This window comes from Poecilia reticulata, unplaced genomic scaffold, assembly GCF_904066995.2.
Source record: "Poecilia reticulata unplaced genomic scaffold, P_reticulata-male-v2 Scaffold_166, whole genome shotgun sequence".
In the NCBI taxonomy this organism is placed as follows: Eukaryota; Metazoa; Chordata; class Actinopteri; order Cyprinodontiformes; family Poeciliidae; genus Poecilia; species Poecilia reticulata.
Window position 1 is genome coordinate 1 of NW_027675264.1, and position 22813 is coordinate 22813.

At 38.8% G+C, this 22813-nt stretch overlaps 69 non-coding genes across 69 annotated transcripts; all 69 read right to left on the bottom strand.

Moving 5' to 3' along the window:
- Positions 1-259: 259 nt before the first annotated feature.
- trnat-cgu (transfer RNA threonine (anticodon CGU)) lies at positions 260-333 on the bottom strand. The gene has a single exon. It is a non-coding gene; the product is annotated as a tRNA-Thr (tRNA).
- A 614-nt stretch (positions 334-947) lies between these two features.
- On the bottom strand, positions 948-1021 carry trnat-agu (transfer RNA threonine (anticodon AGU)). Its single transcript has one exon. It is a non-coding gene; the product is annotated as a tRNA-Thr (tRNA).
- A 95-nt stretch (positions 1022-1116) lies between these two features.
- On the bottom strand, positions 1117-1190 carry trnat-ugu (transfer RNA threonine (anticodon UGU)). The gene has a single exon. It is a non-coding gene; the product is annotated as a tRNA-Thr (tRNA).
- A 281-nt stretch (positions 1191-1471) lies between these two features.
- Positions 1472-1545, bottom strand: trnat-cgu (transfer RNA threonine (anticodon CGU)). The gene has a single exon. It is a non-coding gene; the product is annotated as a tRNA-Thr (tRNA).
- A 456-nt stretch (positions 1546-2001) lies between these two features.
- trnat-cgu (transfer RNA threonine (anticodon CGU)) lies at positions 2002-2074 on the bottom strand. Its single transcript has one exon. It is a non-coding gene; the product is annotated as a tRNA-Thr (tRNA).
- A 489-nt stretch (positions 2075-2563) lies between these two features.
- trnat-agu (transfer RNA threonine (anticodon AGU)) lies at positions 2564-2637 on the bottom strand. The gene has a single exon. It is a non-coding gene; the product is annotated as a tRNA-Thr (tRNA).
- A 629-nt stretch (positions 2638-3266) lies between these two features.
- trnat-ugu (transfer RNA threonine (anticodon UGU)) lies at positions 3267-3340 on the bottom strand. The gene has a single exon. It is a non-coding gene; the product is annotated as a tRNA-Thr (tRNA).
- Positions 3341-3445: 105 nt separating this feature from the next.
- trnat-agu (transfer RNA threonine (anticodon AGU)) lies at positions 3446-3519 on the bottom strand. The gene has a single exon. It is a non-coding gene; the product is annotated as a tRNA-Thr (tRNA).
- Positions 3520-3624: 105 nt separating this feature from the next.
- On the bottom strand, positions 3625-3698 carry trnat-cgu (transfer RNA threonine (anticodon CGU)). The gene has a single exon. It is a non-coding gene; the product is annotated as a tRNA-Thr (tRNA).
- A 445-nt stretch (positions 3699-4143) lies between these two features.
- On the bottom strand, positions 4144-4217 carry trnat-agu (transfer RNA threonine (anticodon AGU)). Its single transcript has one exon. It is a non-coding gene; the product is annotated as a tRNA-Thr (tRNA).
- Positions 4218-4322: 105 nt separating this feature from the next.
- trnat-agu (transfer RNA threonine (anticodon AGU)) lies at positions 4323-4396 on the bottom strand. Its single transcript has one exon. It is a non-coding gene; the product is annotated as a tRNA-Thr (tRNA).
- A 95-nt stretch (positions 4397-4491) lies between these two features.
- Positions 4492-4565, bottom strand: trnat-ugu (transfer RNA threonine (anticodon UGU)). Its single transcript has one exon. It is a non-coding gene; the product is annotated as a tRNA-Thr (tRNA).
- A 284-nt stretch (positions 4566-4849) lies between these two features.
- On the bottom strand, positions 4850-4923 carry trnat-cgu (transfer RNA threonine (anticodon CGU)). The gene has a single exon. It is a non-coding gene; the product is annotated as a tRNA-Thr (tRNA).
- Positions 4924-5028: 105 nt separating this feature from the next.
- Positions 5029-5102, bottom strand: trnat-ugu (transfer RNA threonine (anticodon UGU)). Its single transcript has one exon. It is a non-coding gene; the product is annotated as a tRNA-Thr (tRNA).
- Positions 5103-5207: 105 nt separating this feature from the next.
- Positions 5208-5281, bottom strand: trnat-agu (transfer RNA threonine (anticodon AGU)). The gene has a single exon. It is a non-coding gene; the product is annotated as a tRNA-Thr (tRNA).
- Positions 5282-5386: 105 nt separating this feature from the next.
- trnat-cgu (transfer RNA threonine (anticodon CGU)) lies at positions 5387-5460 on the bottom strand. Its single transcript has one exon. It is a non-coding gene; the product is annotated as a tRNA-Thr (tRNA).
- A 275-nt stretch (positions 5461-5735) lies between these two features.
- On the bottom strand, positions 5736-5809 carry trnat-agu (transfer RNA threonine (anticodon AGU)). Its single transcript has one exon. It is a non-coding gene; the product is annotated as a tRNA-Thr (tRNA).
- A 96-nt stretch (positions 5810-5905) lies between these two features.
- trnat-ugu (transfer RNA threonine (anticodon UGU)) lies at positions 5906-5979 on the bottom strand. The gene has a single exon. It is a non-coding gene; the product is annotated as a tRNA-Thr (tRNA).
- A 105-nt stretch (positions 5980-6084) lies between these two features.
- trnat-agu (transfer RNA threonine (anticodon AGU)) lies at positions 6085-6158 on the bottom strand. The gene has a single exon. It is a non-coding gene; the product is annotated as a tRNA-Thr (tRNA).
- Positions 6159-6254: 96 nt separating this feature from the next.
- On the bottom strand, positions 6255-6328 carry trnat-ugu (transfer RNA threonine (anticodon UGU)). The gene has a single exon. It is a non-coding gene; the product is annotated as a tRNA-Thr (tRNA).
- Positions 6329-6612: 284 nt separating this feature from the next.
- On the bottom strand, positions 6613-6686 carry trnat-cgu (transfer RNA threonine (anticodon CGU)). Its single transcript has one exon. It is a non-coding gene; the product is annotated as a tRNA-Thr (tRNA).
- A 104-nt stretch (positions 6687-6790) lies between these two features.
- trnat-ugu (transfer RNA threonine (anticodon UGU)) lies at positions 6791-6864 on the bottom strand. Its single transcript has one exon. It is a non-coding gene; the product is annotated as a tRNA-Thr (tRNA).
- Positions 6865-7148: 284 nt separating this feature from the next.
- trnat-cgu (transfer RNA threonine (anticodon CGU)) lies at positions 7149-7222 on the bottom strand. Its single transcript has one exon. It is a non-coding gene; the product is annotated as a tRNA-Thr (tRNA).
- Positions 7223-7716: 494 nt separating this feature from the next.
- trnat-agu (transfer RNA threonine (anticodon AGU)) lies at positions 7717-7790 on the bottom strand. The gene has a single exon. It is a non-coding gene; the product is annotated as a tRNA-Thr (tRNA).
- Positions 7791-8423: 633 nt separating this feature from the next.
- trnat-ugu (transfer RNA threonine (anticodon UGU)) lies at positions 8424-8497 on the bottom strand. The gene has a single exon. It is a non-coding gene; the product is annotated as a tRNA-Thr (tRNA).
- Positions 8498-8602: 105 nt separating this feature from the next.
- trnat-agu (transfer RNA threonine (anticodon AGU)) lies at positions 8603-8676 on the bottom strand. The gene has a single exon. It is a non-coding gene; the product is annotated as a tRNA-Thr (tRNA).
- A 105-nt stretch (positions 8677-8781) lies between these two features.
- On the bottom strand, positions 8782-8855 carry trnat-cgu (transfer RNA threonine (anticodon CGU)). The gene has a single exon. It is a non-coding gene; the product is annotated as a tRNA-Thr (tRNA).
- A 105-nt stretch (positions 8856-8960) lies between these two features.
- Positions 8961-9034, bottom strand: trnat-agu (transfer RNA threonine (anticodon AGU)). Its single transcript has one exon. It is a non-coding gene; the product is annotated as a tRNA-Thr (tRNA).
- A 284-nt stretch (positions 9035-9318) lies between these two features.
- Positions 9319-9392, bottom strand: trnat-agu (transfer RNA threonine (anticodon AGU)). The gene has a single exon. It is a non-coding gene; the product is annotated as a tRNA-Thr (tRNA).
- Positions 9393-9846: 454 nt separating this feature from the next.
- Positions 9847-9920, bottom strand: trnat-agu (transfer RNA threonine (anticodon AGU)). The gene has a single exon. It is a non-coding gene; the product is annotated as a tRNA-Thr (tRNA).
- Positions 9921-10016: 96 nt separating this feature from the next.
- On the bottom strand, positions 10017-10090 carry trnat-agu (transfer RNA threonine (anticodon AGU)). Its single transcript has one exon. It is a non-coding gene; the product is annotated as a tRNA-Thr (tRNA).
- A 105-nt stretch (positions 10091-10195) lies between these two features.
- Positions 10196-10269, bottom strand: trnat-ugu (transfer RNA threonine (anticodon UGU)). The gene has a single exon. It is a non-coding gene; the product is annotated as a tRNA-Thr (tRNA).
- A 105-nt stretch (positions 10270-10374) lies between these two features.
- trnat-cgu (transfer RNA threonine (anticodon CGU)) lies at positions 10375-10448 on the bottom strand. Its single transcript has one exon. It is a non-coding gene; the product is annotated as a tRNA-Thr (tRNA).
- Positions 10449-10723: 275 nt separating this feature from the next.
- Positions 10724-10797, bottom strand: trnat-agu (transfer RNA threonine (anticodon AGU)). The gene has a single exon. It is a non-coding gene; the product is annotated as a tRNA-Thr (tRNA).
- A 284-nt stretch (positions 10798-11081) lies between these two features.
- trnat-ugu (transfer RNA threonine (anticodon UGU)) lies at positions 11082-11155 on the bottom strand. Its single transcript has one exon. It is a non-coding gene; the product is annotated as a tRNA-Thr (tRNA).
- Positions 11156-11260: 105 nt separating this feature from the next.
- On the bottom strand, positions 11261-11334 carry trnat-cgu (transfer RNA threonine (anticodon CGU)). Its single transcript has one exon. It is a non-coding gene; the product is annotated as a tRNA-Thr (tRNA).
- Positions 11335-11609: 275 nt separating this feature from the next.
- Positions 11610-11683, bottom strand: trnat-agu (transfer RNA threonine (anticodon AGU)). The gene has a single exon. It is a non-coding gene; the product is annotated as a tRNA-Thr (tRNA).
- A 463-nt stretch (positions 11684-12146) lies between these two features.
- Positions 12147-12220, bottom strand: trnat-agu (transfer RNA threonine (anticodon AGU)). Its single transcript has one exon. It is a non-coding gene; the product is annotated as a tRNA-Thr (tRNA).
- Positions 12221-12504: 284 nt separating this feature from the next.
- On the bottom strand, positions 12505-12578 carry trnat-agu (transfer RNA threonine (anticodon AGU)). Its single transcript has one exon. It is a non-coding gene; the product is annotated as a tRNA-Thr (tRNA).
- A 105-nt stretch (positions 12579-12683) lies between these two features.
- On the bottom strand, positions 12684-12757 carry trnat-agu (transfer RNA threonine (anticodon AGU)). The gene has a single exon. It is a non-coding gene; the product is annotated as a tRNA-Thr (tRNA).
- A 283-nt stretch (positions 12758-13040) lies between these two features.
- Positions 13041-13114, bottom strand: trnat-agu (transfer RNA threonine (anticodon AGU)). The gene has a single exon. It is a non-coding gene; the product is annotated as a tRNA-Thr (tRNA).
- Positions 13115-13398: 284 nt separating this feature from the next.
- On the bottom strand, positions 13399-13472 carry trnat-agu (transfer RNA threonine (anticodon AGU)). The gene has a single exon. It is a non-coding gene; the product is annotated as a tRNA-Thr (tRNA).
- A 96-nt stretch (positions 13473-13568) lies between these two features.
- On the bottom strand, positions 13569-13642 carry trnat-agu (transfer RNA threonine (anticodon AGU)). The gene has a single exon. It is a non-coding gene; the product is annotated as a tRNA-Thr (tRNA).
- Positions 13643-13747: 105 nt separating this feature from the next.
- Positions 13748-13821, bottom strand: trnat-ugu (transfer RNA threonine (anticodon UGU)). The gene has a single exon. It is a non-coding gene; the product is annotated as a tRNA-Thr (tRNA).
- A 284-nt stretch (positions 13822-14105) lies between these two features.
- On the bottom strand, positions 14106-14179 carry trnat-agu (transfer RNA threonine (anticodon AGU)). Its single transcript has one exon. It is a non-coding gene; the product is annotated as a tRNA-Thr (tRNA).
- Positions 14180-14463: 284 nt separating this feature from the next.
- trnat-agu (transfer RNA threonine (anticodon AGU)) lies at positions 14464-14537 on the bottom strand. Its single transcript has one exon. It is a non-coding gene; the product is annotated as a tRNA-Thr (tRNA).
- A 105-nt stretch (positions 14538-14642) lies between these two features.
- trnat-ugu (transfer RNA threonine (anticodon UGU)) lies at positions 14643-14716 on the bottom strand. The gene has a single exon. It is a non-coding gene; the product is annotated as a tRNA-Thr (tRNA).
- A 105-nt stretch (positions 14717-14821) lies between these two features.
- Positions 14822-14895, bottom strand: trnat-agu (transfer RNA threonine (anticodon AGU)). The gene has a single exon. It is a non-coding gene; the product is annotated as a tRNA-Thr (tRNA).
- Positions 14896-14991: 96 nt separating this feature from the next.
- On the bottom strand, positions 14992-15065 carry trnat-agu (transfer RNA threonine (anticodon AGU)). The gene has a single exon. It is a non-coding gene; the product is annotated as a tRNA-Thr (tRNA).
- Positions 15066-15348: 283 nt separating this feature from the next.
- trnat-agu (transfer RNA threonine (anticodon AGU)) lies at positions 15349-15422 on the bottom strand. Its single transcript has one exon. It is a non-coding gene; the product is annotated as a tRNA-Thr (tRNA).
- A 96-nt stretch (positions 15423-15518) lies between these two features.
- On the bottom strand, positions 15519-15592 carry trnat-agu (transfer RNA threonine (anticodon AGU)). Its single transcript has one exon. It is a non-coding gene; the product is annotated as a tRNA-Thr (tRNA).
- A 105-nt stretch (positions 15593-15697) lies between these two features.
- On the bottom strand, positions 15698-15771 carry trnat-ugu (transfer RNA threonine (anticodon UGU)). Its single transcript has one exon. It is a non-coding gene; the product is annotated as a tRNA-Thr (tRNA).
- A 105-nt stretch (positions 15772-15876) lies between these two features.
- trnat-cgu (transfer RNA threonine (anticodon CGU)) lies at positions 15877-15950 on the bottom strand. The gene has a single exon. It is a non-coding gene; the product is annotated as a tRNA-Thr (tRNA).
- Positions 15951-16234: 284 nt separating this feature from the next.
- On the bottom strand, positions 16235-16308 carry trnat-agu (transfer RNA threonine (anticodon AGU)). The gene has a single exon. It is a non-coding gene; the product is annotated as a tRNA-Thr (tRNA).
- Positions 16309-16769: 461 nt separating this feature from the next.
- Positions 16770-16843, bottom strand: trnat-ugu (transfer RNA threonine (anticodon UGU)). The gene has a single exon. It is a non-coding gene; the product is annotated as a tRNA-Thr (tRNA).
- A 274-nt stretch (positions 16844-17117) lies between these two features.
- On the bottom strand, positions 17118-17191 carry trnat-agu (transfer RNA threonine (anticodon AGU)). Its single transcript has one exon. It is a non-coding gene; the product is annotated as a tRNA-Thr (tRNA).
- Positions 17192-18011: 820 nt separating this feature from the next.
- On the bottom strand, positions 18012-18085 carry trnat-agu (transfer RNA threonine (anticodon AGU)). The gene has a single exon. It is a non-coding gene; the product is annotated as a tRNA-Thr (tRNA).
- Positions 18086-18181: 96 nt separating this feature from the next.
- On the bottom strand, positions 18182-18255 carry trnat-agu (transfer RNA threonine (anticodon AGU)). Its single transcript has one exon. It is a non-coding gene; the product is annotated as a tRNA-Thr (tRNA).
- Positions 18256-18360: 105 nt separating this feature from the next.
- On the bottom strand, positions 18361-18434 carry trnat-ugu (transfer RNA threonine (anticodon UGU)). The gene has a single exon. It is a non-coding gene; the product is annotated as a tRNA-Thr (tRNA).
- A 105-nt stretch (positions 18435-18539) lies between these two features.
- trnat-cgu (transfer RNA threonine (anticodon CGU)) lies at positions 18540-18613 on the bottom strand. Its single transcript has one exon. It is a non-coding gene; the product is annotated as a tRNA-Thr (tRNA).
- A 275-nt stretch (positions 18614-18888) lies between these two features.
- trnat-agu (transfer RNA threonine (anticodon AGU)) lies at positions 18889-18962 on the bottom strand. The gene has a single exon. It is a non-coding gene; the product is annotated as a tRNA-Thr (tRNA).
- A 281-nt stretch (positions 18963-19243) lies between these two features.
- trnat-agu (transfer RNA threonine (anticodon AGU)) lies at positions 19244-19317 on the bottom strand. The gene has a single exon. It is a non-coding gene; the product is annotated as a tRNA-Thr (tRNA).
- Positions 19318-19422: 105 nt separating this feature from the next.
- Positions 19423-19495, bottom strand: trnat-ugu (transfer RNA threonine (anticodon UGU)). Its single transcript has one exon. It is a non-coding gene; the product is annotated as a tRNA-Thr (tRNA).
- A 105-nt stretch (positions 19496-19600) lies between these two features.
- On the bottom strand, positions 19601-19674 carry trnat-agu (transfer RNA threonine (anticodon AGU)). The gene has a single exon. It is a non-coding gene; the product is annotated as a tRNA-Thr (tRNA).
- Positions 19675-20304: 630 nt separating this feature from the next.
- On the bottom strand, positions 20305-20379 carry trnat-agu (transfer RNA threonine (anticodon AGU)). Its single transcript has one exon. It is a non-coding gene; the product is annotated as a tRNA-Thr (tRNA).
- A 96-nt stretch (positions 20380-20475) lies between these two features.
- trnat-agu (transfer RNA threonine (anticodon AGU)) lies at positions 20476-20549 on the bottom strand. Its single transcript has one exon. It is a non-coding gene; the product is annotated as a tRNA-Thr (tRNA).
- Positions 20550-20654: 105 nt separating this feature from the next.
- On the bottom strand, positions 20655-20728 carry trnat-ugu (transfer RNA threonine (anticodon UGU)). Its single transcript has one exon. It is a non-coding gene; the product is annotated as a tRNA-Thr (tRNA).
- Positions 20729-21188: 460 nt separating this feature from the next.
- trnat-agu (transfer RNA threonine (anticodon AGU)) lies at positions 21189-21262 on the bottom strand. Its single transcript has one exon. It is a non-coding gene; the product is annotated as a tRNA-Thr (tRNA).
- A 460-nt stretch (positions 21263-21722) lies between these two features.
- trnat-ugu (transfer RNA threonine (anticodon UGU)) lies at positions 21723-21794 on the bottom strand. The gene has a single exon. It is a non-coding gene; the product is annotated as a tRNA-Thr (tRNA).
- Positions 21795-22813: the final 1019 nt, after the last annotated feature.

A 22813-nucleotide genomic window follows, 5' to 3' on the forward strand; every position in this document is an offset into this window, starting at 1 on the left:
CCTTCTCTAAATGTCATCACATATTGTAAAACTGAATTCAAAAATTTAAACAACATTTTGTATTGTAAAGCAACTTCTTTTGAAGTGCTGCTGGATTTGAACCCAGGATCTCCTGTTTACTAGACAGGTCTTTCTCCAATAAGCCACAGCACCTTGCAATTTCAGAAATCACACTTTCTCTAAATGTCACGACATATTGTAAAAACTGAATTCAAATAATTTGAACAATGTTATGGCATAGTAAAGTAACTTCTTTCGAAGGTGCTGCTGGGATTTGAACCCAGGTACTCCTGTTTACGAGACAGGCACTTTGACCAACTAAGCCACAGACCCTGCAGTTGTTGAAATCACACTTTCTATAAATGTTATGACATATTATAAAACTGTATTCAAATAATTTAAACAACATATGGCATTGTAAGCAACTTCTTTCAATGGTGACGCTGGGATTGATCGCAGGATCTCCTGTTCACTAGACACATGCTTGACCAACTCAGCCACAGCAACTTGCAATAGCTGAAATCACACTTTCTCTAAATGTCACGACATATTGTAAAACTGAATTCAAACAACATTATTGCATCGTAAAGCGACTTCTTTCGAAGGTGCTGCTGGATTTGAACCCAGGATCTCGTGTTTACTAGACAGGTGCTTTGACCAACTAAGCCACAGCACCTTGCAATAGCTGAAACACACTTTCTCTAAATGTCGTGACATATTGTAAAACTTAATTCAAACACCATTATGGCATCGTAAATGGATTCTTTCCAAAGGTGCTGCTGGGATTTGAACCCAGGATCTCTGTTTACTAGACAGGTGCTTTGACCAACTAAGCCCCAGCACCTTGCAATAGTGAAAATCACCTTTCTCTAAATGTCATGACATATTGTAAAACTGAATTCTAACAATTTAAACAATGTTATGGCATGTAAATGGACTTCTTTCGAAGGTGCTGCTGGGATTTGAACCCAGGATCTCCTGTTTACTAGACAGGTGCTTTGACCAACTCAGCCACAGCACCTTCCACTAGCTGAAATCACACTTCTCTAAATGTCATGACATATTGTAAAACTGAATTCAAACAACATTACAGCATCGTAAAGCGACTTATTTCAAAGGTGTAGCTGGGATTTGAACCCAGGATCTCCTGTTTACAAGACAGGTGCTTTGACCAACTAAGCCACAGCACCTTGCCATAGCGAAAATCACACTTCTCTAAATGGCACGAGATATGTAAAATTGAATTCAAATAATTGAACAATAGTATGGCATTGTGAAGCTACTTCTTGCAAAGGTACTGCTGGGACTTGAGCCCAGGATCTCCTGTTTACTAGACAGGTGCTTTGACCAACTAAGCCACAGCACCTTGCAATAGTGAAAATCACACTATCTTTAAATGTCACGACATATTGTAAATCTGAATTAAAATAATTTGAACAATGTTATGGCATAGTAAAGTAACTTCTTTCGAAGGTGCTGCTGGGATTTGAACCCAGGTACTCCTGTTTACGAGACAGGCACTTTGACCAACTAAGCCACAGCACCTTCCACTAGCTGAAATCACACTTCTCTAAATGTCATGACATATGTAAAACTGAATTCTAACAAATTAAACAACGTTATGGCAATGTAAATGGACTTCTTTCAAAGGTGCTGCTGGGATTTGAACCCAGGCTCTCCTGTTACAAGACAGTGCTTTGACCAACTAAGCCACAGCACCCTGCAGTTCTGAAATCACACCTTCTCTAAATGTCATCACATATTGTAAAACTGAATTCAAACAATTTAAACAACATTGTTGTATCGTAAAGCAACTTCTTTTGAAGGTGCTGCTGGATTTGAACCCAGGATCTCCTGTTTACTAGACAGGTGCTTCTCCAACTAAGCCACAGCACATAGCAATTTCAGAAATCACACTTTCTCTAAATGTCACGACATATTGTAAAACTGAATTCAAATAATTTGAACAATGTTATGGCATAGTAAAGTAACTTCTTTCGAAGGTGCTGCTGGGATTGAACCCAGGTACCCCTGTTTACGAGACAGGCACTTTGACCAACTAAGCCACAGCACCCTGCAGTTGTTGAAATCACACTTTCTATAAATGTTATGACATATTATAAAACTATTCAAATAATTTAAACAACATTATGGCATTGTAAAGCAACTTCTTTCAATGGTGACGCTGGTATTTGATCGCAGGATCTCCTGTTCACTAGACCAGTGTTTCCCAACCCTGGTCCTCGAGGCACACGGACCTGCATGTTTTAGATGTTCCCTGCTTCAACACACCCCATTCAGATGATTGCAATCAGCAAAACCCTTTTAATCAGCCATCAATTGAAATCATGTTGCTGAAGCAGGCAACATCTAAAATATGCAGGTCCGTGTGCCTTGAGGACCAGGGTTTGGAAACGCTGCACTAGACACATGCTTTGACCAACTCAGCCACAGCAACTTGCAATAGCTGAAATCACACTTTCGCTAAATGTCACGACATATTGTAAAACTGAATTCAAACAACTTAAACAACATTATTGCATCGTAAAGCGACTTCTTTCGAAGGTGCTGCTGGGATTTGAACCCAGGATCTCCTGTTTACTAGACAGGTGCTTTGACCAACTAAGCCACAGCACCTTGCAATAGTGAAAATCACACTTTCTCTAAATGTCACGACATATTGTAAAATTGAATTAAAATAATTTGAACAAAAGTATGGCATTGGGAAGCTACTTCTTTCAAAGGTACTGCTGGGATTTGAGCCCAGGATCTCCTGTTTACTAGACAGGTGCTTGACCAACTCAGCCACAGCACCTTCCACTAGCTGAAATCACACTTTCTCTAAATGTCATGACAAATTGTAAAACTGAATCAAACAACATTACAGCATCGTAAAGGGACTTATTTCAAAAGTGTAGCTGGGATTTGAACTTAGGATCTCCTGTTTACAAGAAAGGTGCTTTGACCAACTAAGCCACAGCACCTTGCCATAACTAAAATCACACTTTCTCTAAATGTCACGACATATTGTAAAATTGAATTAAAATAATTTGAACACAAGTATGGCATTGTGAAGGTAGTTCTTTCAAAGGTACTGCTGGGACTTGAGCCCAGGATCTCCTGTTACTAGACAGGTGCTTTGACCAACTAAGCCACAGCACCTTGCAATAGCAAAAATCACACTTTCTCTAAATGTCACCACATATTGTAAATTGAATTAAAATAATTTCATCAATAGCATGCCATTGTGATGATACTTCTTTCAAAGGTACTGCTGGGATTTGAACCCAGGATCTCCTGTTTACAAGACAGGTGCTTTGACCAACTAAGCCACAGCACCCTGCAGTTTCTGAAATCACACCTTCTCTAAATGTCATCACATATTGTAAAACTGAATTCAAACAATTTAAACAACATTATTGTATTGTAAAGCAACTTCTTTTGAAGGTGCTGCTGGGATTTGAACCCAGGATCTCCTGTTTACTAGACAGGTGCTTTCTCCAACTAAGCCACAGCACCTTGCAATTTCAGAAATCACACTTTCTCTAAATGTCACGACATATTGTAAAACTGAATTCAAATAATTTGAACAATGTTATGGCATAGTAAAGTAACTTCTTTCGAAGGTGCTGCTGGGATTTGAACCCAGGTACTCCTGTTTACGAGACAGGCACTTTGACCAACTAAGCCACAGCACCCTGCAGTTGTTGAAATCACACTTTCTATAAATGTTATGACATATTATAAAACTGTATTCAAATAATTTAAACAACATTATGGCATTGTAAAGCAACTTCTTTCAATGGTGACGCTGGGATTTGATCGCAGGATCTCCTGTTCACTAGACACATGCTTTGACCAACTCAGCCACAGCAACTTGCAATAGCTGAAATCACACTTTCTCTAAATGTCACGACATATTGTAAAACTGAATTCAAACAACATTATTGCATCGTAAAGCGACTTCTTTCGAAGGTGCTGCTGGGATTTGAACCCAGGATATCGTGTTTACTAGACAGGTGCTTTGACCAACTAAGCCACAGCACCTTGCAACAGCTGAAAACACACTTTCTCTAAATGTCGTGACATATTGTAAAACTTAATTCAAACACCATTATGGCATTGTAAATGGACTTCTTTCAAAGGTGCTGCTGGGATTTGAACCCAGGATCTCCTGTTTACTAGACAGGTGCTTTGACCAACTAAGCCCCAGCACCTTGCAATAGTGAAAATCACACTTTCTCTAAATGTCATGACATATTGTAAAACTGAATTCTAACAATTTAAACAACGTTATGGCAATGTAAATGGACTTCTTTCAAAGGTGCTGCTGGGATTTGAACCCAGGATCTCCTGTTTACTAGACAGGTGCTTTGACCAACTCAGCCACAGCACCTTCCACTAGCTGAAATCACACTTCTCTAAATGTCATGACATATTGTAAAACTGAATTCAAACAACATTACAGCATCGTAAAGGGACTTATTTCAAAGGTGTAGCTGTGATTTGAACCCAGGATCTCCTGTTTACAAGACAGGTGCTTTGACCAACTAAGCCACAGCACCTTGCCATAGCGAAAATCACACTTTCTCTAAATGGCACGAGATATTGTAAAATTGAATTCAAATAATTTGAACAATAGTATGGCATTGTGACGCTACTTCTTTCAAAGGTACTGGTGGGACTTGAGCTCAGGATGTCCTGTTTACTAGATAGGTGCTTTGACCAACTAAGCCACAGCACCTTGCAATTTCTGAAATCACACTTTCTTTAAATGTCACGACATATTGTAAATCTGAATTAAAATAATTTGAACAATGTTATGGCATAGTAAAGTAACTTCTTTCGAAGCTGCTGCTGGGATTTGAAACCAGGTACTCCTGTTTACGAGACAGGCACTTTGACCAACTAAGCCACAGCACCTTCCACTAGCTGAAATCACACTTTCTCTAAATGTCATGACATATTGTAAAACTGAATTCTAACAAATTAAACAACGTTATGGCAATGTAAATGGACTTCTTTCAAAGGTGCTGCTGGGATTTGAACCCAGGCTCTCCTGTTTACAAGACAGGTGCTTTGACCAACTAAGCCACAGCACCCTGCAGTTTCTGAAATCACACCTTCTCTAAATGTCATCACATATTGTAAAACTGAATTCAAACAATTTAAACAACATTATTGTATCGTAAAGCAACTTCTTTTGAAGGTGCTGCTGGGATTTGAACCCAGGATCTCCTGTTTACTAGACAGGTGCTTTCTCCAACTAAGCCACAGCACCTAGCAATTTCAGAAATCACACTTTCTCTAAATGTCACGACATATTGTAAAACTGAATTCAAATAATTTGAACAATGTTATGGCATAGTAAAGTAACTTCTTTCAAAGGTGCTGCTGGGATTTGAACCCAGGTACTCCTGTTTACGAGACAGGCACTTTGACCAACTAAGCCACAGCACCTAGCAATTTCAGAAATCACACTTTCTCTAAATGTCACGACATATTGTAAAACTGAATTCAAATAATTTGAACAATGTTATGGCATTGTAAAGCAACTTCTTTCAATGGTGACGCTGGGATTTGATCGCAGGATCTCCTGTTCACTAGACACATGCTTTGACCAACTCAGCCACAGCAACTTGCAATAGCTGAAATCACACTTTCTCTAAATGTCACGACATATTGTAAAACTGAATTCAAACAACATTATTGCATCGTAAAGCGACTTCTTTCGAAGGTGCTGCTGGGATTTGAACCCAGGATCTCGTGTTTACTAGACAGGTGCTTTGACCAACTAAGCCACAGCACCTTGCAATAGCTGAAAACACACTTTCTCTAAATGTCGTGACATATTGTAAAACTTAATTCAAACACCATTATGGCATCGTAAATGGACTTCTTTCAAAGGTGCTGCTGGGATTTGAACCCAGGATCTCCTGTTTACAAGACAGGTGCTTTGACCAATTAAGCCACAGCACAATGCAGTTTCTGAAATCACACTTTCTCTAAATGTCATGACATATTGTAAAACTGAATTCTAACAATTTAAACAACGTTATGGCAATGTAAATGGACTTCTTTCAAAGGTGCTGCTGGGATTTGAACCCAGGATCTCCTGTTTACTAGACAGGTGCTTTGACCAACTCAGCCACAGCACCTTCCACTAGCTGAAATCACACTTTCTCTAAATGTCATGACATATTGTAAAACTGAATTCAAACAACATTACAGCATCGTAAAGCGACTTATTTCAAAGGTGTAGCTGGGATTTGAACCCAGGATCTCCTGTTTACAAGACAGGTGCTTTGACCAACTAAGCCACAGCACCTTGCCATAGTGAAAATCACACTTTCTCTAAATGGCACGAGATATTGTAAAATTGAATTCAAATAATTTGAACAATAGTATGGCATTGTGAAGCTACTTCTTTCAAAGGTACTGGTGGGACTTGAGCCCAGGATCTCCTGTTTACTAGACAGGTGCTTTGACCAACTAAGCCACAGCACCTTGCAATTTCTGAAATCACACTTTCTTTAAATGTCACGACATATTGTAAATCTGAATTAAAATAATTTGAACAATGTTATGGCATAGTAAAGTAACTTCTTTCGAAGCTGCTGCTGGGATTTGAAACCAGGTACTCCTGTTTACGAGACAGGCACTTTGACCAACTAAGCCACAGCACCTTCCACTAGCTGAAATCACACTTTCTCTAAATGTCATGACATATTGTAAAACTGAATTCTAACAAATTAACAACGTTATGGCAATGTAAATGGACTTCTTTCAAAGGTGCTGCTGGGATTTGAACCCAGGCTCTCCTGTTTACAAGACAGGTGCTTTGACCAACTAAGCCACAGCACCCTGCAGTTTCTGAAATCACACCTTCTCTAAATGTCATCACATATTGTAAAACTGAATTCAAACAATTTAAACAACATTGTTGTATCGTAAAGCAACTTCTTTTGAAGGTGCTGCTGGGATTTGAACCCAGGATCTCCTGTTTACTAGACAGGTGCTTTCTCCAACTAAGCCACAGCACATAGCAATTTCAGAAATCACACTTTCTCTAAATGTCACGACATATTGTAAAACTGAATTCAAATAATTTGAACAATGTTATGGCATAGTAAAGTAACTTCTTTCGAAGGTGCTGCTGGGATTTGAACCCAGGTACTCCTGTTTACGAGACAGGCACTTTGACCAACTAAGCCACAGCACCCTGCAGTTGTTGAAATCACACTTTCTATAAATGTTATGACATATTATAAAACTATTCAAATAATTTAAACAACATTATGGCATTGTAAAGCAACTTCTTTCAATGGTGACGCTGGTATTTGATCGCAGGATCTCCTGTTCACTAGACCAGTGTTTCCCAACCCTGGTCCTCGAGGCACACGGACCTGCATGTTTTAGATGTTCCCCTGCTTCAACACACCCCATTCAGATGATTGCAATTCAGCAAAACCCTTTTTAATCAGCCATCAATTGAAATCATGTGTGCTGAAGCAGGGCAACATCTAAAATATGCAGGTCCGTGTGCCTTGAGGACCAGGGTTGGGAAACGCTGCACTAGACACATGCTTTGACCAACTCAGCCACAGCAACTTGCAATAGCTGAAATCACACTTTCGCTAAATGTCACGACATATTGTAAAACTGAATTCAAACAACTTAAACAACATTATTGCATCGTAAAGCGACTTCTTTCGAAGGTGCTGCTGGGATTTGAACCCAGGATCTCCTGTTTACTAGACAGGTGCTTTGACCAACTAAGCCACAGCACCTTGCAATAGCAAAAATCACACTTTCTCTAAATGTCACCACATATTGTAAAATTGAATTAAAATAATTTGAACAAAAGTATGGCATTGTGAAGCTACTTCTTTCAAAGGTACTGCTGGTATTTGAGCCCAGGATCTCCTGTTTACTAGACAGGTGCTTTGACCAACTCAGCCACAGCACCTTCCACTAGCTGAAATCACACTTTCTCTAAATGTCATGACAAATTGTAAAACTGAATTCAAACAACATTACAGCATCGTAAAGGGACTTATTTCAAAGGTGTAGCTGGGATTTGAACTTAGGATCTCCTGTTTACAAGAAAGGTGCTTTGACCAACTAAGCCACAGCACCTTGCCATAACTAAAATCACACTTTCTCTAAATGTCACGACATATTGTAAAATTGAATTAAAATAATTTGAACACAAGTATGGCATTGTGAAGCTACTTCTTTCAAAGGTACTGCTGGGACTTGAGCCCAGGATCTCCTGTTTACTAGACAGGTGCTTTGACCAACTAAGCCACAGCACCTTGCAATAGCAAAAATCACACTTTCTCTAAATGTCACCACATATTGTAAAATTGAATTAAAATAATTTCATCAATAGCATGCCATTGTGATGATACTTCTTTCAAAGGTACTGCTGGGATTTGAACCCAGGATCTCCTGTTTACAAGACAGGTGCTTTGACCAACTAAGCCACAGCACCCTGCAGTTTCTGAAATCACACCTTCTCTAAATGTCATCACATATTGTAAAACTGAATTCAAACAATTTAAACAACATTATTGTATTGTAAAGCAACTTCTTTTGAAGGTGCTGCTGGGATTTGAACCCAGGATCTCCTGTTTACTAGACAGGTGCTTTCTCCAACTAAGCCACAGCACCTTGCAATTTCAGAAATCACACTTTCTCTAAATGTCACGACATATTGTAAAACTGAATTCAAATAATTTGAACAATGTTATGGCATAGTAAAGTAACTTCTTTCGAAGGTGCTGCTGGGATTTGAACCCAGGTACTCCTGTTTACGAGACAGGCACTTTGACCAACTAAGCCACAGCACCCTGCAGTTGTTGAAATCACACTTTCTATAAATGTTATGACATATTATAAAACTGTATTCAAATAATTTAAACAACATTATTGCATCGTAAAGCGACTTCTTTCGAAGGTGCTGCTGGGATTTGAACCCAGGATCTCATGTTTACTAGACAGGTGCTTTGACCAACTAAGCCACAGCACCTTGCCATAGCTGAAAACACACTTTCTCTAAATGTCGCGACATATTGTAAGACTGAATTCAAATACTTTGAACAATAGCATGGCATTGTGAAGCTACTTCTTTCAAAGGTACTGCTGGGATTTGAACCCAGGATCTCATGTTTACTAGACTGGTGCTTTGACCAACTAAGCCACAGCACCCTGCAGTTTCTGAAATCACACTTTCTCTAAATGTCATCACATATTGTAAAACTGAATTCAAACAATTTAAACAACATTATTGCATCGTAAAGCGACTTCTTTCGAAGGTGCAGCTGGGATTTGAACCCAGGATCTCCTGTTTACTAGACAGGTGCTTTGACCAACTAAGCCACAGCACCTTGCAATTTCAGAAATCACACTTTCTCTAAATGTCACGACATATTGTAAAACTGAATTCAAACACCATTATGGCATTGTAAATGGACTTCTTTCAAAGGTGCTGTGGGGATTTGAACCCAGGATCTCCTGTTTACTAGACAGGTGCTTTGACCAACTAAGCCACAGCACCTTGCAATAGTGAAAATCACACTTTCTCTAAATGTCACGACACATTGTAAAATTGAATTAAAATAATTTGAACAAAAGTATGGCATTGTGAAGCTACTTCTTTCAAAGGTACTGCTGGGATTTGAGCCCAGGATCTCCTGTTTACTAGACAGGTGCTTTGACCAACTAAGCCACAGCACCTTGCAATAGCGAAAATCACACTTTCTCTAAATGTCACGACACATTGTAAAATTGAATTAAAATAATTTGAAAAAAAGTATGGCATTGTGAAGCTACTTCTTTCAAAGGTACTGCTGGGATTTGAACCCAGGATCTCCTGTTTACTAGACAGGTGCTTTGACCAACTAAGCCACAGCACCTTGCAATAGATGAAATCACACTTTCTCTAAATGTCACGACATATTGTAAAACTGAATTTAAACATTATTATGGCATCGTAAACCAACGTCTTTCAAAGGTGCTGCTGGGATTTGAACCCAGGATCTCCTGTTTACTAGACAGGTGCTTTGACCAACTAAGCCATAGCACCTTGCCATAGCGAAAATCACACTTTCTCTAAATGTCACGACATATTGTAAAATTCAATTAAAATAATTTGAACAAAAGTATGGCATTGTGAAGCTACTTCTTCCAAAGGTACTGCTGGGATTTGAACCCAGGATCTCCTGTTTACAAGACAGGCACTTTGACCAACTAAGCCACAGCACCTTGCAATATCTGAAATCACACTTTCTTTAAATGTCACGACATATTGTAAATCTGAATTAAAATAATTTGAACAATGTTTTGGCATAGTAAAGTAACTTCTTTTGAAGGTGCTGCTGGGATTTGAACCCAGGTACTCCTGTTTACGAGACAGGCACTTTGACCAACTAAGCCACAGCACCCTGCAGTTGCTGAAATCGCACTTTCTATAAATGTTATAACATATTATAAAACTGTATTCAAATAATTTAAACAACATTATGGCATTGTAAAGCAACTTCTTTCAATGGTGACGCTGGGATTTGATCGCAGGATCTTCTGTTTACTAGACACATGCTTTGACCAACTCAGCCACAGCAACTTGCAATAGCTGAAATCACACTTTCTCTAAATGTCACGACATATTGTAAAACTGAATTCAAACAACATTATTGCATCGTAAAGAGACTTCTTTCGAAGGTGCTGCTGGGATTTGAACCCAGGATCTCCTGTTTACTAGACAGGTGCTTTGACCAACTAAGCCACAGCACCTTGCAACAGCTGAAAACACACTTTCTCTAAATGTCGCGACATATTGTAAGACTGAATTCAAATACTTTGAACAATAGCATGGCATTGTGAAGCTACTTCTTTCAAAGGTACTGCTGGGATTTGAACCCAGGATCTCATGTTTACTAGACCGGTGCTTTGACGAACTAAGCCACAGCACCTTCCACTAGCTGAAATCACACTTTCTCTAAATGTCATGACATATTGTAAAACTTAATTCAAACAATTTAAACACCATTATGGCATCGTAAATGGACTTCTTTCAAAGGTGCTGCTGGGATTTGAACCCAGGATCTCCTGTTTACAAGACAGGCACTTTGACCAACTAAGCCACAGCACCTTGCAATTTCTGAAATCACACTTTCTTTAAATGTCACGACATATTGTAAATCTGAATTAAAATAATTTGAACAATGTTTTGGCATAGTAAAGTAACTTCTTTTGAAGGTGCTGCTGGGATTTGAACCCAGGTACTCCTGTTTACGAGACAGGCACTTTGACCAACTAAGCCACAGCACCCTGCAGTTGCTGAAATCGCACTTTCTATAAATGTTATAACATATTATAAAACTGTATTCAAATAATTTAAACAACATTATGGCATTGTAAAGCAACTTCTTTCAATGGTGATGCTGGGATTTGATCGCAGGATCTTCTGTTTACTAGACACATGCTTTGACCAACTCAGCCACAGCAACTTGCAATAGCTGAAATCACACTTTCTCTAAATGTCACGACATATTGTAAAACTGAATTCAAACAACATTATTGCATCGTAAAGCGACTTCTTTCGAAGGTGCTGCTGGGATTTGAACCCAGGATCTCCTGTTTACTAGACAGGTGCTTTGACCAACTAAGCCACAGCACCTTGCAACAGCTGAAAACACACTTTCTCTAAATGTCACGACATATTGTAAGACTGAATTCAAATACTTTGAACAATAGCATGGCATTGTGAAGCTACTTCTTTCAAAGGTACTGCTGGGATTTGAACCCAGGATCTCATGTTTACTAGACCGGTGCTTTGACCAACTAAGCCACAGCACCTTCCACTAGCTGAAATCACACTTTCTCTAAATGTCATGACATATTGTAAAACTTAATTCAAACAATTTAAACACCATTATGGCATCGTAAATGGACTTCTTTCAAAGGTGCTGCTGGGATTTGAACCCAGGATCTCCTGTTTACTAGACAGGTGCTTTGACCAACTAAGACCCAGCACCTTACAATAGTGAAAATCACACTTTCTCTAAATGTCATGACATATTGTAAAACTGAATTCTAACAATTTAAACACCATTATGGCATTGTAAATGGACTTCTTTCAAAGGTGCTGCGGGGATTTGAACCCAGGATCTCCTGTTTACTAGACAGGTGCTTTGACCAACTAAGCCACAGCACCTTGCAATAGTGAAAATCACACTTTCTCTAAATGTCACGACACATTGTAAAATTGAATTAAAATAATTTGAACAAAAGTATGGCATTGTGAAGCTACTTCTTTCAAAGGTACTGCTGGGATTTGAGCCCAGGATCTCCTGTTTACTAGACAGGTGCTTTGACCAACTAAGCCACAGCACCTTGCAATAGCGAAAATCACACTTTCTCTATATGTCACGACACATTGTAAAATTGAATTAAAATAATTTGAAAAAAAGTATGGCATTGTGAAGCTACTTCTTTCAAAGGTACTGCTGGGATTTGAACCCAGGATCTCCTGTTTACTAGACAGGTGCTTTGACCAACTAAGCCACAGCACCTTACAATAGTGAAAATCACACTTTCTCTAAATGTCATGACATATTGTAAAACTGAATTCTAACAATTTAAACACCATTATGGCATTGTAAATGGACTTCTTTCAAAGGTGCTGCGGGGATTTGAACCCAGGATCTCCTGTTTACTAGACAGGTGCTTTGACCAACTAAGCCACAGCACCTTGCAATAGGGAAAATCACACTTTCTCTAAATGTCACGACACATTGTAAAATTGAATTAAAATAATTTGAACAAAAGTATGGCATTGTGAAGCTACTTCTTTCAAAGGTACTGCTGGGATTTGAGCCCAGGATCTCCTGTTTACTAGACAGGTGCTTTGACCAACTAAGCCACAGCACCTTGCAATAGTGAAATCACACTTTCTCTAAATGTCATGACATATTGTAAAACTGAATTCTAACAATTTAAACACCATTATGGCATTGTAAATGGACTTCTTTCAAAGGTGCTGCGGGGATTTGAACCCAGGATCTCCTGTTTACTAGACAGGTGCTTTGACCAACTAAGCCACAGCACCTTGCAATAGTGAAAATCACACTTTCTCTAAATGTCACGACACATTGTAAAATTGAATTAAAATAATTTGAACAAAAGTATGGCATTGTGAAGCTACTTCTTTCAAAGGTACTGCTGGGATTTGAGCCCAGGATCTCCTGTTTACTAGACAGGTGCTTTGACCAACTAAGCCACAGCACCTTGCAATAGCGAAAATCACACTTTCTCTAAATGTCACGACACATTGTAAAATTGAATTAAAATAATTTGAAAAAAAGTATGGCATTGTGAAGCTACTTCTTTCAAAGGTACTGCTGGGATTTGAACCCAGGATCTCCTGTTTACTAGACAGGTGCTTTGACCAACTAAGCCACAGCACCTTGCAATAGATGAAATCACACTTTCTCTAAATGTCACGACATATTGTAAAACTGAATTTAAACATTATTATGGCATCGTAAACCAACGTCTTTCAAAGGTGCTGCTGGGATTTGAACCCAGGATCTCCTGTTTACTAGACAGGTGCTTTGACCAACTAAGCCATAGCACCTTGCCATAGCGAAAATCACACTTTCTCTAAATGTCACGACATATTGTAAAATTCAATTAAAATAATTTGAACAAAAGTATGGCATTGTGAAGCTACTTCTTCCAAAGGTACTGCTGGGATTTGAACCCAGGATCTCCTGTTTACAAGACAGGCACTTTGACCAACTAAGCCACAGCACCTTGCAATTTCTGAAATCACACTTTCTTTAAATGTCACGACATATTGTAAATCTGAATTAAAATAATTTAAACAACATTATGGCATTGTAAAGCAACTTCTTTCAATGGTGACGCTGGGATTTGATCGCAGGATCTTCTGTTTACTAGACACATGCTTTGACCAACTCAGCCACAGCAACTTGCAATAGCTGAAATCACACTTTCTCTAAATGTCACGACATATTGTAAAACTGAATTCAAACAACTTAAACAACATTATTGCATCGTAAAGCGACTTCTTTCGAAGGTGCTGCTGGGATTTGAACCCAGGATCTCCTGTTTACTAGACAGGTGTTTTGACCAACTAAGCCACAGCACCTTGCAACAGCTGAAAACACACTTTCTCTAAATGTCGCGACATATTGTAAGACTGAATTCAAATACTTTGAACAATAGCATGGCATTGTGAAGCTACTTCTTTCAAAGGTACTGCTGGGATTTGAACCCAGGATCTCATGTTTACTAGACCGGTGCTTTGACCAACTAAGCCACAGCACCTTGCAATAGTGAAAATCACACTTTCTCTAAATGTCATGACATATTGTAAAACTTAATTCAAACAATTTAAACACCATTATGGCATCGTAAATGGACTTCTTTCAAAGGTGCTGCTGGGATTTGAACCCAGGATCTCCTGTTTACTAGACAGGTGCTTTGACCAACTAAGCCCCAGCACCTTGCAATAGTGAAAATCACACTTTCTCTAAATGTCATGACATATTGTAAAACTGAATTCTAACAATTTAAACAACATTATGGCAATGTAAATGGACTTCTTTCAAAGGTGCTGCTGGGATTTGAACCCAGGATCTCCTGTTTACAAGACAGGTGCTTTGACCAACTAAGCCACAGCACCCTGCAGTTTCTGAAATCACACTTTCTCTAAATGTCATCACATATTGTAAAACTGAATTCAAACAATTTAAACAACATTATTGCATCGTAAAGCGACTTCTTTCGAAGGTGCTGCTGGGATTTGAACCCAGGATCTCCTGTTTACTAGACAGGTGCTTTGACCAACTAAGCCACAGCACCTTGCAATTTCAGAAATCACACTTTCTCTAAATGTCACGACATATTGTAAAACTGAATTCAAACACCATTATGGCATTGTAAATGGACTTCTTTCAAAGGTGCTGCGGGGATTTGAACCCAGGATCTCCTGTTTACTAGACAGGTGCTTTGACCAACTAAGCCACAGCACCTTGCAATAGTGAAAATCACACTTTCTCTAAATGTCACGACACATTGTAAAATTGAATTAAAATAATTTGAACAAAAGTATGGCATTGTGAAGCTACTTCTTTCAAAGGTACTGCTGGGATTTGAGCCCAGGATCTCCTGTTTACTAGACAGGTGCTTTGACCAACTAAGCCACAGCACCTTGCAATAGCGAAAATCACACTTTCTCTAAATGTCACGACACATTGTAAAATTGAATTAAAATAATTTGAAAAAAGTATGGCATTGTGAAGCTACTTCTTTCAAAGGTACTGCTGGGATTTGAACCCAGGATCTCCTGTTTACTAGACAGGTGCTTTGACCAACTAAGCCACAGCACCTTGCAATAGATGAAATCACACTTTCTCTAAATGTCACGACATATTGTAAAACTGAATTTAAACATTATTATGGCATCGTAAACCAACGTCTTTCAAAGGTGCTGCTGGGATTTGAACCCAGGATCTCCTGTTTACTAGACAGGTGCTTTGACCAACTAAGCCATAGCACCTTGCCTTAGCGAAAATCACACTTTCTCTAAATGTCACGACATATTGTAAAATTCAATTAAAATAATTTGAACAAAAGTATGGCATTGTGAAGCTACTTCTTCCAAAGGTACTGCTGGGATTTGAACCCAGGATCTCCTGTTTACAAGACAGGCACTTTGACCAACTAAGCCACAGCACCGTGCAATTTCTGAAATCACACTTTCTTTAAATGTCACGACATATTGTAAATCTGAATTAAAATAATTTGAACAATGTTTTGGCATAGTAAAGTAACTTCTTTTGAAGGTGCTGCTGGGATTTGAACCCAGGTACTCCTGTTTACGAGACAGGCACTTTGACCAACTAAGCCACAGCACCCTGCAGTTGCTGAAATCGCACTTTCTATAAATGTTATAACATATTATAAAACTGTATTCAAATAATTTAAACAACATTATGGCATTGTAAAGCAACTTCTTTCAATGGTGACGCTGGGATTTGATCGCAGGATCTTCTGTTTACTAGACACATGCTTTGACCAACTCAGCCACAGCAACTTGCAATAGCTGAAATCACACTTTCTCTAAATGTCACGACATATTGTAAAACTGAATTCAAACAACTTAAACAACATTATTGCATCGTAAAGCGACTTCTTTCGAAGGTGCTGCTGGGATTTGAACCCAGGATCTCCTGTTTACTAGACAGGTGCTTTGACCAACTAAGCCACAGCACCTTGCAATAGCTGAAAACACACTTTCTCTAAATGTCGCGACATATTGTAAGACTGAATTCAAATAATTTGAACAATAGCATGGCATTGTGAAGCTACTTCTTTCAAAGGTACTGCTGGGATTTGAACCCAGGATCTCATGTTTACTAGACCGGTGCTTTGACCAACTAAGCCACAGCACCTTGCAATAGTGAAATCACACTTTCTCTAAATGTCATGACATATTGTAAAACTTAATTCAAACAATTTAAACACCATTATGGCATCGTAAACGGACTTCTTTCAAAGGTGCTGCTGGGATTTGAACCCAGGATCTCCTGTTTACTAGACAGGTGCTTTGACCAACTAAGCCCAGCACCTTGCAATAGTGAAAATCACACTTTCTCTAAATGTCATGACATATTGTAAAACTGAATTCTAACAATTTAAACAACATTATGGCAATGTAAATGGTCTTCTTTCAAAGGTGCTGCTGGGATTTGAACCCAGGATCTCCTGTTTACAAGACAGGTGCTTTGACCAACTAAGCCACAGCACCCTGCAGTTTTTGAAATCACACTTTCTCTAAATGTCATCACATATTGTAAAACTGAATTCAAACAATTTAAACAACATTATTGCATCGTAAAGCTACTTCTTTCGAAGGTGCAGCTGGATTTGAACCCAGGATCTCCTGTTTACTAGACAGGTGCTTTGACCAACTAAGCCACAGCACCTTGCAATTTCAGAAATCACACTTTCTCTAAATGTCACGACATATTGTAAAACTGAATTCAAACACCATTATGGCATTGTAAATGGACTTCTTTCAAAGGTGCTGCGGGGATTTGAACCCAGGATCTCCTGTTTACTAGACAGGTGCTTTGACCAACTAAGCCACAGCACCTTGCAATAGTGAAAATCACACTTTCTCTAAATGTCACGACACATTGTAAAATTGAATTAAAATAATTTGAACAAAAGTATGGCATTGTGAAGCTACTTCTTTCAAAGGTACTGCTGGGATTTGAGCCCAGGATCTCCTGTTTACTAGACAGGTGCTTTGACCAACTAAGCCACAGCACCTTGCAATAGCGAAAATCACACTTTCTCTAAATGTCACGACACATTGTAAAATTGAATTAAAATAATTTGAAAAAAAGTATGGCATTGTGAAGCTACTTCTTTCAAAGGTACTGCTGGGATTTGAGCCCAGGATCTCCTGTTTACTAGACAGGTGCTTTGACCAACTAAGCCACAGCACCTTGCAATAGCGAAAATCACACTTTCTCTAAATGTCACGACACATTGTAAAATTGAATTAAAATAATTTGAAAAAAGTATGGCATTGTGAAGCTACTTCTTTCAAAGGTACTGCTGGGATTTGAGCCCAGGATCTCCTGTTTACTAGACAGGTGCTTTGACCAACTAAGCCACAGCACCTTGCAATAGCGAAAATCACACTTTCTCTAAATGTCACGACACATTGTAAAATTGAATTAAAATAATTTGAACAAAAGTATGGCATTGTGAAGCTACTTCTTTCAAAGGTACTGCTGGGATTTGAGCCCAGGATCTCCTGTTTACTAGACAGGTGCTTTGACCAACTAAGCCACAGCACCTTGCAATAGCGAAAATCACACTTTCTCTAAATGTCACGACACATTGTAAAATTGAATTAAAATAATTTGAAAAAAAGTATGGCATTGTGAAGCTACTTCTTTCAAAGGTACTGCTGGGATTTGAACCCAGGATCTCCTGTTTACTAGACAGGTGCTTTGACCAACTAAGCCACAGCACCTTGCAATAGATGAAATCACACTTTCTCTAAATGTCACGACATATTGTAAAACTGAATTTAAACATTATTATGGCATCGTAAACCAACGTCTTTCAAAGGTGCTGCTGGGATTTGAACCCAGGATCTCCTGTTTACTAGACAGGTGCTTTGACCAACTAAGCCATAGCACCTTGCCTTAGCGAAAATCACACTTTCTCTAAATGTCACGACATATTGTAAAATTCAATTAAAATAATTTGAACAAAAGTATGGCATTGTGAAGCTACTTCTTCCAAAGGTACTGCTGGGATTTGAACCCAGGATCTCCTGTTTACAAGACAGGCACTTTGACCAACTAAGCCACAGCACCGTGCAATTTCTGAAATCACACTTTCTTTAAATGTCACGACATATTGTAAATCTGAATTAAAATAATTTGAACAATGTTTTGGCATAGTAAAGTAACTTCTTTTGAAGGTGCTGCTGGGATTTGAACCCAGGTACTCCTGTTTACGAGACAGGCACTTTGACCAACTAAGCCACAGCACCCTGCAGTTGCTGAAATCGCACTTTCTATAAATGTTATAACATATTATAAAACTGTATTCAAATAATTTAAACAACATTATGGCATTGTAAAGCAACTTCTTTCAATGGTGACGCTGGGATTTGATCGCAGGATCTTCTGTTTACTAGACACATGCTTTGACCAACTCAGCCACAGCAACTTGCAATAGCTGAAATCACACTTTCTCTAAATGTCACGACATATTGTAAAACTGAATTCAAACAACATTATTGCATCGTAAAGCGACTTCTTTCGAAGGTGCTGCTGGGATTTAAACCCAGGATCTCCTGTTTACTAGACAGGTGCTTTGACCAACTAAGCCACAGCACCTTGCAACAGCTGAAACACACTTTCTCTAAATGTCGCGACATATTGTAAGACTGAATTCAATACTTTGAACAATAGCATGGCATTGTGAAGCTACTTCTTTCAAAGGTACTGCTGGGATTTGAACCAGGATCTCATGTTTACTAGACAGGTGCTTTGACCAACTAAGCCACAGCACCTTGCAATAGTGAAAATCACACTTTCTCTAAATGTCATGACATATTGTAAAACTTAATTCAAACAATTTAAACACCATTATGGCATCGTAAATGGACTTCTTTCAAAGGTGCTGCTGGGATTTGAACCCAGGATCTCCTGTTTACTAGACAGGTGCTTTGACCAACTAAGCCACAGCACCTTCCACTAGCTGAAATCACACTTTCTCTAAATGTCATGACATATAGTAAAACTGAATTCTAACAATTTAAACAACATTATGGCAATGTAAATCGACTTCTTTCAAAGGTGCTGCTGGATTTGAACCCAGGATCTCCTGTTTACAAGACAGGTGCTTTGACCAACTAAGCCACAGCACCCTGCAGTTTCTGAAATCACACTTTCTCTAAATGTCATCACATATTGTAAAACTGAATTCAAACAATTTAAACAACATTATTGCATCGTAAAGCGACTTCTTTCAAAGGTGCTGCTGGGATTTGAACCTAGGATCTCCTGTTTACTAGACAGGTGCTTTGACCAACTAAGCCACAGCACCCTGCATTTGCTGAAATCACACTTTCTCTAAATGTCACGACATATTGTAAAACTGAATTCAAACAATTTAAACAACATTATTGCATCGTAAAGCGACTTCTTTCGAAGGTGCAGCTGGGATTTGAACCAGGATCTCCTGTTTACTAGACAGGTGCTTTGACCAACTAAGCCACAGCACCTTGCAATTTCAGAAATCACACTTTCTCTAAATGTCACGACATATTGTAAAACTGAATTCAAACACCATTATGGCATTGTAAATGGACTTCTTTCAAAGGTGCTGCGGGGATTTGAACCCAGGATCTCATGTTTACTAGACAGGTGCTTTGACCAACTAAGCACAGCACTTGCAATAGTGAAAATCACACTTTCTCTAAATGTCACGACACATTGTAAAATTGAATTAAAATAATTTGAACAAAAGTATGGCATTGTGAAGCTACTTCTTTCAAAGGTACTGCTGGGATTTGAGCCCAGGATCTCCTGTTTACTAGACAGGTGCTTTGACCAACTAAGCCACAGCACCTTGCAATAGTGAAAATCACACTTTCTCTAAATGTCACGACACATTGTAAAATTGAATTAAAATAATTTGAACAATAGTATGGCATTGTGAAGCTACTTCTTTCAAAGGTACTGCTGGGATTTGAAACCCAGGATCTCCTGTTTACTAGACAGGTGCTTTGACCAACTAAGCCACAGCACCTTGCAATAGATGAAATCACACTTTCTCTAAATGTCACGACATATTGTAAAACTGAATTTAAACATTATTATGGCATCGTAAACCAACGTCTTTCAAAGGTGCTGCTGGGATTTGAACCCAGGATCTCCTGTTTACTAGACAGGTGCTTTGACCAACTAAGCCATAGCACCTTGAAGTTGCTGAAATCACACTTTCTCTAAATGTCACGACATATTGTAAAATTGAATTAAAATAATTTGAACAAAAGTATGGCATTGTGAAGCTACTTCTTCCAAAGGTACTGCTGGGATTTGAACCCAGGATCTCCTGTTTACAAGACAGGCACTTTGACCAACTAAGCCACAGCACCGTGCAATTTCTGAAATCACACTTTCTTTAAATGTCACGACATATTGTAATCTGAATTAAAATAATTTGAACAATGTTTTGGCATAGTAAAGTAACTTCTTTGAAGGTGCTGCTGGGATTTGAACCCAGGTACTCCTGTTACGAGACAGGCACTTTGACCAACTAAGCCACAGCACCCTGCAGTTGCTGAAATCGCACTTTCTATAAATGTTATAACATATTATAAAACTGTATTCAAATAATTTAAACAACATTATGGCATTGTAAAGCAACTTCTTTCAATGGTGACGCTGGGATTTGATCGCAGGATCTTCTGTTTACTAGACACATGCTTTGACCAACTCAGCCACAGCAACTTGCAATAGCTGAAATCACACTTTCTCTAAATGTCACGACATATTGTAAAACTGAATTCAAACAACTTAAACAACATTATTGCATCGTAAAGCGACTTCTTTCGAAGGTGCTGCTGGGATTTGAACCCAGGATCTCCTGTTTACTAGACAGGTGCTTTGACCAACTAAGCCACAGCACCCTTGCAACAGCTGAAAACACACTTTCTCTAAATGTCGCGACATATTGTAAGACTGAATTCAAATACTTTGAACAATAGCATGGCATTGTGAAGCTATTCTTTCAAAGGTACTGCTGGGATTTGAACCCAGGATCTATGTTTACTAGACCGGTGCTTTGACCAACTAAGCCACAGCACCTTGCAATAGTGAAAATCACACTTTCTCTAAATGTCATGACATATTGTAAACTTAATTCAAACAATTTAAACACCATTATGGCATCGTAAACGGACTTCTTTCAAAGGTGCTGCTGGGATTTGAACCCAGGATCTCCTGTTTACTAGACAGGTGCTTTGACCAACTAAGCCCCAGCACCTTGCAATAGTGAAATCACACTTTCTCTAAATGTCATGACATATTGTAAAACTGAATTCTAACAATTTAAACAACATTATGGCAATGTAAATGGACTTCTTTCAAAGGTGCTGCTGGGATTTGAACCAGGATTCCTGTTTACAAGACAGGTGCTTTGACCAACTAAGCCACAGCACCTGCAGTTTTTGAAATCACACTTTCTCTAAATGTCATCACATATTGTAAAACTGAATTCAAACAATTTAAACAACATTATTGCATCGTAAAGCGACTTCTTTCGAAGGTGCCTGGGATTTGAACCAGACTCCTGTTTACTAGACAGGTGCTTTGACCAACTAAGCCACAGCACCTTGCAATTCAGAAATCACACTTCTAAATGTCAACATATTGTAAACTGAATTCAAACACACATTATGGCATTGTAAATGGACTTCTTTCAAAGGTGCTGCTGGGATTTGACCCAGGATCTCCTGTTTACTAGACAGGTGCTTTGACCAACTAAGCCACAGCACCTTGCAATAGTGAAAATCACACTTTCTCTAAATGTCACGACACATTGTAAATGAATTAAAAATAATTGAACAAAAGTATGGCATTGTGAAGCTACTTCTTTCAAAGGTACTGCTGGGATTTGAGCCCAGGATCTCCTGTTTACTAGACAGGTGCTTTGACCAACTAAGCCACAGCACCTTGCAATAGCGAAAATCACACTTTCTCTAAATGTCACGACACATTGTAAATGAATTAAAATAATTTGAAAAAGTATGGCATTGTGAAGCTACTTCTTTCAAAGGTACTGCTGGATTTGAGCCCAGGATCTCCTGTTTACTAGACAGGTGCTTTGACCAACTAAGCCACAGCACCTTGCAATAGCGAAATCACACTTTCTCTAAATGTCACGACACATTGTAAATTGAATAAAATTATTGAAAAAATATGGCATGTGAAAGCACTTCTTTCAAAGTACTGCTGGGATTTGAGCCAGGATCTCCTGTTTACTAGACAGGTGCTTTGACCAACTAAGCCACAGCACCTTGCAACGAAAATCACACTTCTCTAAATGTCACGACACATTGTAAAATTGAATTAAAATAATTTGAAAAAAGTATGCATTGTGAAGCTACTTCTTCAAGGTACTGCTGGGATTTGAACCCAGGATCTCCTTTACTAGACAGGTGCTTTGACCAACTAAGCCA